This window comes from Dufourea novaeangliae, unplaced genomic scaffold (genome assembly GCF_001272555.1).
Source record: "Dufourea novaeangliae isolate 0120121106 unplaced genomic scaffold, ASM127255v1 scaffold108, whole genome shotgun sequence".
NCBI lineage: Eukaryota > Metazoa > Arthropoda > Insecta > Hymenoptera > Halictidae > Dufourea > Dufourea novaeangliae.
Genome location: NW_015374014.1, coordinates 1,293,189 through 1,305,919, shown reverse-complemented (window position 1 = coordinate 1,305,919; position 12,731 = coordinate 1,293,189).

Genomic DNA, 12,731 nt, shown 5'->3' with positions numbered 1-12,731 from the left:
CATTATTTTTTAAGAGGAAAGTTATTCGTAGTTATTGAGTGTAAAGAAAGCTATCATATGGTCTTAACGATTTTCTTGAAAAACAACTATTGCTAGAAAAATTATGCTCTCAGGTCCATAGTAATTTTTCTGGTCCATCCTGTATAGAAATTTTAATCGGTATTATCATTTTAGTAAAGAAATAGTGGATTACTTTGTTCTTAAACCTATCATACATTTTTCATAAGAAATTAATACGTGTATTATGAAAGTATCTATTTATCTTTTGTACATCAACCGCTAATGGTTTTTAATTGAATGGTTCACTTTGAACCGCGTAATTGGTAAGAGAGAAATCGTTTATTCTAATTTTTTTAATGTATAGATTCAGTAGGGGGAAATGAATAGTAAAATTTATTTAAATACGTTAAGAATTGATTATTTCGTGACGGAATAAGAATGTGACTCTTTAGGAATAATCTTAAAACTATAAATGGTATTTTCACAGAATATTCACCACTATGTTGTGAAATTCCTAAAAATTTGTTACATTAGCGAAATTTATATATTTTTAGTATGAGTGTATGATTTAAGATATAAAAAAAAAGATATAAAAGAATTAAATAATGTGTAACATAATTTTTGTGGTATCTGTAACACAACAAAATCCTCGATATAAATAAATTTCTATTTAATTCGAATTTTACAAAATTAGTTTACGGAAATACGAATTATCATAAACTTGGGCGATATATTTAAAAGTATAAAATACTTGTGAGGTACATACGAATTCGTTTGTCTTCATTTTTCATAAATTGCCACATAAACTTCTACAATCTAAGATTCTGTAAACGCAAGAATTTGTAAGTGTTAACAAAAATTTAGTGTTTTGATTTTTGCGTTTATTGATATGTTTATGAAAAACATTAAAGTTCTTCTGGATCGTTAATATATGATCATAGTGTCGTTCTAAGATTATTAGTAATGGTTCCACTGATAGAATCGTTAATTGTAATGGATTATGAAAAAGTTTCAGAGTGCGTACACCAGGCTAAAAGTATGAGATCACATGAATTATAGTCATTATTTAGAGTACCCACGTTATTTTTAACGACAAAATATCTACATAAAAAATTTCTGACCACCTGCCTCTGTTTCCATTGACTGATTACAGCATTCGAAATTCTATGCAGGTAATCATTAATTCTTAATATAATTATGTAAAAATGCTGTATTATTTCATAGGGGACTTTGTTAGAAAATGTACCACTAAACGTTCGCTAAATGATGTGGTTACAGCACGACGGATGTCCAGCACATTATGCTCGGAGATTAAGAGATGCACTGAACGAACTTGACCCAAATAAATGGATGGGACGTGCAGGATTAGTTTCTTGGCCACCTCGGTTTCCAGATTTAACCCCATTAGATTTTTTTCTCTGGGGAGCATTGAAAAATACTGTTTATCTAGAAATACCCACTACACCAGAAAATATGAAACAACGGATAATTGCAGCATGTGCTAGAATAAGTTCAAAAACGATAAGACATGCACGTGATGCAGCGATACGAACATTGCAACTTTACATTGATGCAAACGGTCACCACTTCGAGCATCTCCTGTAATGTAAGAAAGTTTATTTTACTACCACATTTGACCTTGCATGACCTTCAATGATAGCTCGCTGAAGTCGTCTCAATACTGGCTATCACATCACGATAAAAAAAACATAGCATTCCATTAAAAAAAATAGGGATGACCTTGAAATCTTCTCTATGCCTTCACCCACGCAGAAAATGTTTGTATCACAATATGCCCTCCTCTATACCGTGTAAATTTTGTATATAACATTTTTTTATATTATTACAAATAACGGCAATATTCAAAGTGGACATAGTTATTGCCCCACCCTGTGTATGGTATAAGATACATATACATATATGTATAATAGAAGGTCATCAACGAACCCTTGTCTTAATAAAGTTAATAACATACTAAAAACTTCAATCGTCAAGGACGTGTCACAGACGTTTTACAGGTGAGGTAAATGTTATTACAGTAAAACAAAACTTAATAAACATTCATTTTATTTCAAACATTGGAAAATTTACATTGTAAAAATAATATGTCTGTACAAACACTGTAGGGCTTATATAATATATCGCCATGTCATAATCCTTGGAAATTTTTTCAATAATTTTACTGTTATAAAAATACACCTAGCTTTCTTTAAACTACAGATAATATACTTTTATACTACTTAATACTGCTTACGATATTAATTAGGAACGATTGTCCAACGTCAAAACAAAATTTAAAGCTATACATATACTTATACATGTATATATGTATGTAAAAGGGAAATGTAAATGGAAGGGAGACTGGGAACCTCCTAAAGTCGAAAAGCAGGGGAGAATGAAAATATTAATAAGGACTTGAAGAAACCAAATAGTCTCTGCTACGAGAGTCAATATTTCTAGGAAATGACCCTTTAAATGCCTAATGTCTATCATGCACTTTCATTCGGAACAGAAAAACATTCTAATTTCGCGCAGCATTGTCTGAGCGCGCATAATTCGTTTATTTTCACGTAATTGCTGAGTCGAAAGTAGGCCACGACACATATATGGAACGAGATACATACAATTTTTGAAAGTAGGTACATCATACTTGTTTCGTTTTCCTATTCCTAATTACACATCGTATTGCGAGAAGTATTCGTATATGCAATGTAGAAAATACAGAATGCCAGGAATTACTTCCCACGAACACAATTGCAGTTCACTTTGCAACCTTTAGAAATAAAGAGAAACACACGGGTCATAGACGGCTGTTTGTTTTTACGACGCATACGAATTTCGTGCTCACTATGAATCTCGTGTAATTTGAAGGTATCAAATAAGAAACCATAACCGAAGGAAATTTTTGAGGAAATTATTGGAAAATTTAATTACGTAAACATGGTCGGCATTTTTAACTTCATTTGTCGTCGAAGAATATTGTATAATGGTCACAGTGAAAGGAATTCGTAATTATTTATTGTTACCTGCAGTTTCCTCATTGATTAATAGATTACATCAGTGTATTAATGTGAATGGAAGAAGTCTTACGGAAATCTTTGCTGGCATTGAATCTCCAACTTGATATTACGCACAGACCATTTTCAAGAAACAAGGTGAAATTATTCGTTAATTATTATTAAGTTTACGGCTAATAAGGCTCAGTACTTTTTTATGATTCTATTTAAAAAAAAACAAAGTTGATCTTATACAGATCCCTTACGCATCCATCCACAAAAAAATTGATATCAAAATGTGCCCTCCTCGAAACTATTCAACTTTTATTTAATACATTTTTCGTTATGGATAATATTAGTCACGCAAATCAAGATGGTAGTATCAGGTGAGACACCCTGTGTATTTATAAACTCATTATTCTTAATGTTGTCGTACATGCTGTCTACAGAGTTTCCATTTTAATGTTCCCCAAAATGAATCTGCACCCAACAAATTTTATTCTGTTCCTTTTACCAATACTAAAAATTAGAAAAATTATTATTAATAATAAATTAGAGAATATTTAGAACGTGTTGTTATCAATAAAATCGTATTCTTTTTGGTTGCATCACAAGTCTTTTTGAAACTTATATTGCGGGTAAATATTAAGAACGAATGAAATATACTCTAAAAACGAGCGTAATTGCACTTTACAAGCATACGTATATGTACTAACATAAAATGTACATAGAGTAGTATCACGTTAAAGTAGTGGTGCGGGGCTCTTGAGGCTTTTTTTTCCTGGAAACGCTACTTTAACGTGAGCTAATGGGCACGCAGGATCTCCTGGCAGTTCGGTCGATCCACCAATTGTATCATAACGTTGGTTACAGATGGCGACCAATAGTGGGGTGCGCGCACGTGCGTGAGTAATGCATGTGTGCTGAGGCGTTTCTACTGCTACTTTAACGTAAGTCTACTGTACAACCAATTTGTGACTCGTGTCTTTGTTCTGCATGTAATTGTGCCATACACATTAAAAAATCATACGTTCTCTTAACTTGTAGCAATACTATGCAGTCGCTCGCATTAAGAACTCTCACGGGGGATGTTCTGTAATGATGCAGGAACTTCCGAAACAAGTATGAGAGAAAACGAAAGTGTCGGAATGTACAGAAAATTCCACTACCCTCCTTAGGTACTGTTCCTTTTAAATACATAATTGCATGTCGAATTTTTCGTATATGTATACTCCTTATTAAAACAATTATGTATAATTGAGTCAAGTTATGCTGAAACTACCTACCAACCCTCAAAATGACCAAAAATTAATTAAACACAGTACGGATCCCATAATTTTGTGATCTTTATTTTGCAAAAAATTACCAACTCATAGAACAACTCTTACATTATACATTTATACATTTAATAAAGTCGATTATTTGTTTACTTACATGTCTTTATTTTAATTATTACTTCTTACATTGAAAAAATAGATTTCAGAAAAGGCAACATCAATTTAACTATAACTTTAAAATTGCTACTATTCACATTTTTCATACTTCGTTATTATTGAAAGTGATATAAGTCCATTTGTAGCTAAACAAATCGTCTATTTTCTTTAACAATTTTATTAATTATTATTACATTATAAAATTTAACAAGTTTATAGTTTTACAAACATTACCCGAATTTATTAACGTTTACCAATATTGTTTAGTTTCTTCAAACGCAAACCCATAAATATTTCAATGTATGAATAGTATGGATATCTAAATGGACTTATACCACTTTCAAAAACAACGGGTCATATTTAGATCTTCGATTTCATTCCACTCCATTAGTTTTTCATTACACGATCCTCTAAATTAAATTGCAAGACGAGTACACTTTCGTTCGCTGAGCAGTCTGACCCCCACCTCGCTTCCCACCTGTGTGTGTCCTTTGGCAGGTCGGAATCGTCGTGCGACTCACTCGCCACTCAGTCAGTCGGTCAGTCAGTAAGTCAGTCAGTCAGTTAGCCAGTGAAGCACATAATCGATCAGTGGGGTGAATCGATTTAAACCGTTCGCTTGGTTGTCTTCGGATTCGGTCGGGCCACTGGCCAGTGATTTATCGGTGATTCCCGGATGAACAAATTTTCTGGCCAACAACAGTGCGTTCACCTTTGCCAAACCATGCGGTGTGTTTGAGTGCTCGAGTGAATTATTACCTGAGGAATCGTCAAGCAACGGATAATTTGTTCCCCTGTAGACGACGAATACCGCGCGTGCATTGTTGCGATACTTGGTGACGTCCGATTTGGGACAGTGCTAAAGAGGATTAATTACTACGACGCGGAACGTGAATTATCGCTACGAATTTAATTGCTGAAGGAAATTTTGCGGGTAAGCATGATTCTGTGTTATTAATAATAGACTGCGCGTGTTGATGGAAAATATAGATTTTTCTGAACTCTTATATTTTGAAGAAATATTTCGCCCTTCTGTCGCAGGTCTCAAGAAATGATAAATTTAATTTTGAGTTTATATTTTTTATTCTGTTTTGTATGGTTTCGTATACAATAAATAAGTAAATTCGATTACCCAATTATTGTATATGATCACAATAATATTTCAGATCATTTTCAATCTACATGGATAGATTATTTATTTTTAGTATCCTTCAGTAAAATATTTAAATGTATATTTAAATAAATCGCTAGTGACGATCATTAATCAGAATGCGCTATTAACTATATGATAATGACGACACTGCGGATATTTGTACTAATCCTAAATTTCTATTGACTAACTTAGGAAAATAAGAATTGCAGTGGAACTTGTTACATCGATGAATGATTTTACTCAGTGGAAAAAAATAAAGTGTACATTCGATGCTATTAATGTTTCTAATTTATTATACTTTATTAATTTGTTGTTAGGTTACGTCTGCTATAAATTCATAACATATTAGTTCATAATGGAACATAATCTCTATAATTGATTATAGGTGCAGTCTGCAAAAATTAGTTTTATAAGAAAACTCAGAATGTTGTATCAGTTAACATTTGATATTTATAACATAATACTTATGTAAAATACTTAAGGATAATATATAATAATATTTAAATAATTAAAAATAGTTTATAATTGCATACGTTCAATATTTCAATTCTACACTGTGCCATTAACGTAAATAACCATTACTTTATAATTTTCTGCAACTTTCCAGTCAATAATCTTTTTCGACTTTCAACTTCAACATATTGTATTCTTACTGTCTTCAGTTACTTAATTGTTATTACTGTCTTAATTGCAGTATTAGTTACTGTTATTGTCGAGTGTTCACAAAACTTCTTGAATACATAAAACTCATTGCATTCTTTTCACATGAATGAAACATTGAATCGACCTTTGGTATTTAATACTTTTAATTAAACCCGTATTAAATGACTCAATGGAAAATACCCCCTATAAATAGTCCCTGTCTGCATAGAAAGTATGTATCAACTTGATGAGCATCGAAGCATCTTCTATGCATATTTCTTACACGCAGTATACATGATTTCGATGAGTCACTGGTGAACGATAGCTAAACACACAACGTATTTTTGCAAATAGTTTCACATTCACTTACAACATTTTTTGCTTTTATACAAGATGAATACAACGAATAGAAGATACAACGTTTCTTAGATTATAATTTTAAGCAGATTGGTTTTCCTCGATAATCAACAATCCCTCAGCATTATGAACATCACGTATAACATCATTGTACTTTCTTATTATTCTCTAGCATTTCAATTAAATCATTTTCAATATGTCGATTGTACAAAATCTCCTTTCCTTTTACCAAATCATATTTCATTTTATTGTCATTCTCACATTTCAAATTTTCTTTGAATCATCACTAGACTATAGATTTTATACATTTATAATCAATTGGAGTGCGTAGACTCCGTTAAAGTACAAACAATACCCATTAACAGTGAAGTCTTTGTTTCACTTGCAGATTAATAGAACCTAGAATAGGAGAAATAAATTTTTATTTTACTTCTGTTAATTTCAATAAGTCAGAAAATGTGAATCTTTATAAACATTCGCAATCTAATTATCGCTATATGATAAATTGGTGAGGAGAAATTACATAACTTGACAATAAAATCGAAATTTCGATAACTCGGAGTATTAATAAAAATCTGGAACACTTTCACAAGGTGCATTCTACATGCCAAACTAAAACAAAAAAACAAAAATGACAAAATTCCATTTGTGACTTCCTTTCCAAGTTATTAAAGGTAGAAGCACATTAATATCACATCACGTAAAATGACATACTATCACGTTGCACACATATTTGTGAACAACGTGAGCTGATTAAAATTTACTTCTAAAACAAATATACAAGAATGTAAATACAGTGGCTCACACTTTACGATTGTCGCGTGAAATCACGTAATAGCGCGTGATTACGTGTTTCTACCTTAATTGCTGAAAAAATGGAGAAAATACATGTGAAATACATCTACAGCAATGGATTCTACTATAGTCCAGCCGACTTAGACATAAAATGTACCATTTCAAAAAAGAAATCTTTAGTAAGTGTTTCACCGTTTAATGCAGTCAAAATTATTGTTGATTTATTACGGTGCTTGTTTCTCTCAGTTTCAAGATATAAACGAATAAATGAAAATAATACTTTTCTATACGGTTATACCGTTCCCAATTGTTTATTATTGCAAACCATTTGTTACTTCGAACAGATGTTAATTCCTAATTTAATTACGATCGTATTAAACGATAAAACACTTATTATAGTAATTTTTATGACTTATGTCTAATTCAGCTAGACGTATTTATTTTTAGTTAAATCGAATGAATGAAAAAAAAATGAAATGAGTGAAACCAACTCATCAAACAACGAAGAACACGCCTCACAAGTAGAATAATCCATCGCGTCAGACGTATTTTACGTACATTATGCCTGTATTTTCAGCAACTAATAATTCGAAAACAAAGCCTCGAAGGCAATTTCGTCATTCTTGACTTTCATAAAAAAATTACATAAATTAGTAAAAAATTTGTATAAAAAAGTTCCACATTTTTATTAATACCCTGTATAATATAGCCTCGATAATGCACCATTCTTGGTTATTTAGTGGAAGTCACGAGAGCATGTCCAGTAAGATTGACACTTTCCTGACGGATGAAACGCTACCCATAATCACAGCTAAAAGCTGTCGTAACGAGAGTTTCGAAACCGATTATTAGTCTCCATCGGATCGATCTCTTCGGTTAATGTACTTGTGAATTTCCCAAGGATATTTCGCTTCCTGCTCTTCCGTCGTTTCCTGCTTCAATTCCGCTCCCCACTGCCGATAGCAAATAATACTCGACCGAAGAAATTAAACGAGTCAAATAACAATTATTCACTAATAATGACAGAAATGACATGAAATTGTGATGTTTGAGGTGAAACGAGATAAGAAATATCACTTTTAACCCCCTATTGCCAGTGTAATTTTGAAATCACATACCAGTTGTACCATTATTAAGCAAATGGGAATGTCTTTCTCCATAGATTACCAATGTAACTAGGAAATTACAATATGGCTGCTCATATATAAATGCACTATCGCTCAGTGTCACCTTACATGAAGCCCGCCTATTGGAGATTACGAAAATAAAAAAAAAGTTAAAATTTGTTGGACAGGAACAGAGAATATTATACGGATCTTCAAAATGAATAGGTACTGTAGATCAACTCTTAGATATAATTCTCTCAGAAGATTATAAGCACCTGGTTGATAATCGTGACTCGTCCGTTGTTCCACGCGATCCAATTTAAGAAGATATTTCGAATGTATTAATCAAATGCTAAAACCGCAGTATATTTATGCCATGCATTGGTGTAACTAGAATTTTTTTCTGGGGGGTCAGGTCCCCTGACTTTTACTCACAACACTCCCCATCAGGCACCGGTACGTATTTTATACCACGTACGAGGTTTGCACAAAATAAAGTTACACATTTGTCAATAATTATTTATTGTTTATTTAACAGTAAAACTAAGAATAGAAGAATATAAACATAATTCTTAAAAATAAAAGAAATTTGAGATTGATTAACATCAAGAGAAAAATATTTTCACATTCTTAAGCTCCAGTTTAAAAACCATCTCTTAATTGCATCCGACCCTTCAATTGATGTTGCAGGATTATTAGTTAAGTAGAATGTAAAAATTAAACAACTTAATTGTATTACAATATAATTTTACTTAATACTTTATGTATAATTTAATACTATTTGTATTGTATTTTTTGTATCCCAATACTCCCGAGACTCAATTTGGGCTTGAACACGGGCGAGCAGCCTGACTTCTGGACGGCTTGACAAGAATCGGACGTCATCGGCTTGAGAGCCCGAGTTCCAGGAATGACAAATAAAAAAACCGTAGTAAAAAATACATATGGTTTTGATGGCATAATACCAATATTAGCACACTCATGGTATAATGATAATATAAGAAAGAAAATGCAAAATAGCGAAGACCAATGTTTTCAATTTTTAAGAGACCTTTTAGCCTTTTAGGGAAAGGCCCGTCTCACAGTTTATATAAAACGCAAGCATTACTATTAAAAAGTATAGATCATTTTTGCCAATCAGCAGTGGCAGATGAGATACACATGTTCGATGCTGCATCTAATGTTGTGCATTTGTGCGAGAAAATGTTCAATGATGTTCCAAGTTGTGATTAAAACATTGCGCTGTGATATATGCGTATCAACAACCGATCGAAAGTCTGTGTGACTCCCAATTAATCACAACATGATGCAAACATGCGGGTTGAAGGATTTACAAAATTTAATCATCAATGATCCAAAATTCCAGGAACGGTGTTGCGACAAGCATATACATATAAAATATTCCTACGGATTATTTATTTTTATAGAAATAAGTTTCGAGGATCATAGAAAAAGATCATTGCATGAATTTCCTCTAACACTACAAATAGAAGCGGACAATTACAGGTTGGCGGGTGTTGTCGCTTACCACGGGGGGTTACACATAACATCCATTGGTCATTACACGGCTTTCCTAAAGCAGCAAAATCGCTAGATTTTAAATGAACATTTTGTTTAATATGCAAGTAATGATTATAATGTAATTAAAACATTTTACTTTTCCTTGAAACTAATACACCCAACAATACCCACAAATTTCTATTTCGTCTTCTTAATTCTTTTTCCCAATTTTTTTACTTTTTTTTAATAAAACCAGGGGATTTCAAAGATTTCCCGGGCGATGCCACGTTGGTACAGCCTGCTACAATCTGCTACAAGATAGTACAGAGAAGAAATTTTTAATACTGTTTATTTCGAAAACGGTTTCGAATTGTAGAAAATACTCAACTAGTACAAACTAGTACAACGGTTCTTTTTCAGATAGATGCTCGTAATATTTTTATTTCACGATTTTTTTAAAACCGATGTTGTTAAACAATTTTTTCGAACGGTACAATGCAGTACAAACGAGAGAAATGAGTTTTTTCAAAAATGGAGGACTAACTTCGAAATTGATTTTTTCTACTTTTTTCGAAAATGCTTTCGAATTTTAGAAAACTCTCAGCGGTAAACGCGATACAAAACTATGTAGTACAAACTAGTACATTAATAATTTTTTAGTTTTTCAAAAATCAAAATATTTTCGTCGATGTTATTTAACGACTCTTCTGGCCGAGAAGAGCGCAGACAAAATATGTAGCGTCGACAGTGACCGTCCACTTTCCAAACTTCCTGCGCATTCGACTTCCTGGATACCAGCGCAATCGTTTTACCGAGAAATCTCTCATGGAATGCAAATAACGTACACCGGGAACAATTCGTATTCTTCGGCACGTTCGTCTTCCTTATCGCGAAATTAATGCCAATTTCAGTGCCGTACAAGCGTGATTGTTATTCCATTGTTAAAAACAACCGCGAATTCTGATATAGTAATAATGCAAGTGTTCACTTCGAAAATATTCGAAATTTGCACTTATAAAAAGTTCAGAGACGGTAAGACATGCACGTGATGCGACGATACGAAGATTGCAAATTTGCATTGACGCAAACGGTCACCACTTCGAGCATCTCTTGTAATGTAAGAAAGTTTATTTTACTACCACATTTGACCTTGCATGACCTTCAATGATAGCTCGCTGAAGTCGTCTCAACACCGGCTATCACATCGCGATAAAAAAACATAGCATTCTATTTAAAAAAATCGAGATGACCTTGAAATCTCCTCTATGCCTTCATCCACGCAGAAAATATTTATGTCACAATATGCCCTTCTCTATACCGTGTAAGTTTTGCATATAACATTTTTTCATATTATTACGAATAACGGCAATATTCAAAGTGAACATAGTTATTGTCCCACCCTGTATAAGAATGACTTTAAATTTTGAGGTGACAGTTATAGAGACACTGCGATTGTTCGCAGATTGTAATTAATTATCAATTAATTCTTCATATCGAATGTATAAAACTATTTGTTTTTAAATGAAAGAGATATTAAATAATATTATGTTCCAAACTGAGACGATAATTAGGTTAAACAACTGGTAAAATGATTAAATGAACTTACGCTACAATTTTAAGGTGGCAGTAATTGGTGCATCTACCTTAGCACATCTTTAATTTTGTATAATAAGCAAAAAGTTAGGTCTGAAGGGATTAAAATATTCTGGAAGAAGAATTTGTAATAAAAAAAAATACAGAAATTCGTGAACATTCTGAATGTTGCATCGTGTATATAATTTTTACTAACAAGGAAGGTTTCCCAACCCGGAGACGCCGATTGCAACGAAACTTCGTACGTTTGTTAAGCAAGCAAAAATAAGGGACACGTATTTTGTTAAGGGATTGTTTTCGAGACAGACTATATTTTAGTTTTCTGTAAATAAACAACAAATCTATAAGAGGGATCCCACGAACTAATTTGTACAGTTAATAGTAATGAATAGACTGCGGATTTTTATGCAAAATGGTATTTTATAAAGTAATTCATAAAAAGAAGAGCAAATGTACGAATTTATTTCTTCTCTTAAGTACCATATTGGGTTCAGAATAAAATAGGGAACTCGTTGAACCTGATGAAAGTTCTGTCCTTTATTGTATTTTCCAGACCCATATAAGTTATAAATGAATAAAATCTGCAGTTTAGTAATAAATAATAATATTAATTATATATTATTTTATAAAAGAATGCAACTGAAAAGAAAGGATGGAAGTTATTTGCAATTGTTCATAAAACAAATGAAAAACAATTTCCTATTCTACAGTTCATACTCTACATAAATTTCTTTATACTAATAAAAAATGGTAACATTTTTCGGAACCCAAACTCCGAACTTACTGCAACAACACTAATTTGTGGCTCTAAATATTATAGATCCAGTGGAGTACCTACAATCAGAACACTTGTGAACTGACATCGATTCGCGCTTAACAACGATAAAGAAGATGGGCTTATGACCACCATAATACGAAAACAATTTCGCTACGTCTCGACTTGCCGAGAAACGTTAAGTCACAGCGCAAAGAAAGTGGATGAACAAAAGAAAAGGATTCGGGATACGGTGAAGTATTAAATGAAGAGGCGCGACTAAATGATGGATATGCGTCTCGAGACGTGCCACAGGCTGATTCTGACAAACATAACGAAAAGGTGATTAACAACTTTTCGTATCCCCTACCACATACATCGTTGTGGAGGAACATCGCGAGG